The sequence below is a fragment of the Arachis stenosperma genome, chromosome 10, assembly GCF_014773155.1.
Source record: "Arachis stenosperma cultivar V10309 chromosome 10, arast.V10309.gnm1.PFL2, whole genome shotgun sequence".
Lineage (NCBI taxonomy): Eukaryota > Viridiplantae > Streptophyta > Magnoliopsida > Fabales > Fabaceae > Arachis > Arachis stenosperma.
The window spans coordinates 108479877-108482168 of NC_080386.1; the positions used below are offsets into that span (position 1 = coordinate 108479877).

General features: G+C 40.8%; 1 non-coding gene across 1 annotated transcript; it reads left to right on the forward strand.

Annotated features, from left to right (window-relative positions):
• Positions 1–1346: 1346 nt before the first annotated feature.
• LOC130958986 (small nucleolar RNA R71) lies at positions 1347–1454 on the forward strand. Its single transcript, XR_009078083.1, has one exon. It is a non-coding gene; the product is annotated as a small nucleolar RNA R71 (small nucleolar RNA).
• Positions 1455–2292: the final 838 nt, after the last annotated feature.

The following is a 2292-nucleotide window of genomic DNA, read 5'->3' on the forward strand; positions in this document are numbered from 1 at the left end:
TCAGTAGGGATGTAATGGTCTTCAATCTTCACCAAAACATTCTCTACAAGTCCATGAGCTTGTTTTCTTGAGTTGTCTGCCATCTCTAATGAGATTCTTGCAGCTTGCACCTCAAAGATCCCTAATTTCTCCATTACAGAGAGGGGCATGAGGTTTACACTTGACCCTAAGTCACACAAGGCCTTCTTGAAGGTCATGGTGCCTATGGTACAAGGTATAGAAAACTTCCCAGGATCTTGCCTCTTTAGAGGCAGTTTCTGCCTAGACAAGTCATCCAGTTCTTTGGTGAGCAAAGGTGGTTCTTCCTCCCAAGTCTCATTTCCAAATAACTTGTCATTTAGCTTCATGATTGCTCCAAGGTATTTAGCAACTTGCTCTTCAGTGACATACTCATCCTCTTCAGAGGAAGAATACTCATCAGAGCTCATGAATGGCAGAAGTAAGTCCAATGAAATCTCTATGGTCTCATTTTGAGCCTCAGATTCCCATGGTTCCTCATTGAGGAACTCAGAGGAGATTGGTACACGCCCACTGAGGTCTTCCTCAGTGGCGTCCTCCTCCTCTCTTTCCTCTCCATATTCGGCCATGTCTATGGCTTTGCACTCTCCTTTTGGATTTTCTTCTGTATTACTTGGAAGAGTACTAGAAGGGAGTTCAGTAATTTTCTTGCTCAGCTGTCCCACTTGTCCTTCCAAATTTCTGATGGAGGACCTTGTTTCATTCATGAAACTTTGAGTGGTCTTTATTAGATCAGAGACCCTTGTTGCTAAGTCAGAAGTATTCTGCTTAGAACTCTCTGTCTGTTGCTGAGAAGATGATGGAAAAGGCTTGCTATTGCTAAACCTGTTTCTTCCACCATTATTGTTATTGAAACCTTGTTGAGGTCTCTCTTGATTCTTCCATGAGAAATTTGGGTGATTTCTCCATGAAGAATTATAGGTGTTTCCATAGGGTTCTCCTAGGTAATTCACCTCTTCCATTGAAGGGTTCTCAGGATCATATGCTTCTTCCTCAGATGAAGCATCCTTAGTACTGTTTGGTGCATTTTGCGTTCCAGACAGACTTTGAGAAATCAAATTGACTTGTTGAGTCAATATCTTGTTCTGAGCCAATATGGCATTCAGAGTGTCAATCTCAAGAACTCCTTTCTTCTGACTAGTCCCATTGTTCACAGGATTCCTTTCAAAAGTGTACATGAATTGGTTATTTGCAACCATTTCAATCAATTCTTGAGCTTCTGCAGGCGTCTTCTTCAGATGAAGAGATCCTCCAGCAGAGCTATCCAAAGACATCTTGGATAGTTCAGAGAGACCATCATAGAAAATACCTATGATGCTCCATTCAGAAAGCATGTCTGAAGGACATCTTCTGATTAATTGTTTGTATCTTTCCCAAGCTTCATAGAGGGATTCTCCATCCTTCTGTCTGAAGGTTTGGACTTCCACTCTAAGCTTACTCCATCTTTGTGGTGGAAAGAACTTTGCCAAGAAGGCATTGACTAGCTTTTCCCAAGAGTCCAGGCTTTCTTTAGGTTGAGAATCCAACCATATTCTAGCTCTGTCTCTTACAGCAAAAGGGAATAGCATCAGTCTGTAGACCTCAGGGTTAACCCCATTAGTCTTGACTGTGTCACAGATTTGCAAGAATTCAGCTAAGAACTGATGAGGATCTTCCATTGGAAGTCCATGGAACTTGCAATTCTGTTGCATTAGAGAAACTAATTGAGGCTTAAGCTCAAAGTTGTTTGCTCCAATGGCAGGGATAGAGATGCTTCTCCCATAGAAATCAGGAGTAGGTGCAGTAAAGTCACCCAGCACCTTCCTTGCATTGTTGGCATTGTTGTTGTTTTCGGCTGCCATGGGTTCTTCTTCCTTGAAGAATTCGGTTAGGTCCTCAACAGAGAGTTGTGCTTTAGCTTCTCTTAGCTTTCTCTTCAAGGTCCTTTCAGGTTCAGGATCAGCTTCAACAAGAATGCCTTTGTCTCTGCTCCTGCTCATATGAAAGAGAAGAAAACAAGAAAATGTGGAATCCTCTATGTCACAGTATAGAGATTCCTTGAAGTGTCAGAGGAAGAGAGAAATAGAAAGAAGAAGGAGAAGAATAATTCGAACTTTAATTAGATAAGGTTCGAATTGTGCATTAAGAAGGAGTGGTACTCCATAAATAGAAGGATGTGAGAAGGAGGGAAGAGGATTTTCGAAAATTAATTAGAAAGATGTTAAAAACATTTTAAAAATTGATTGATAATTTTCGAAAATTGAAAGTGGAAAAGAAATCAAGTGATTTTTGAAA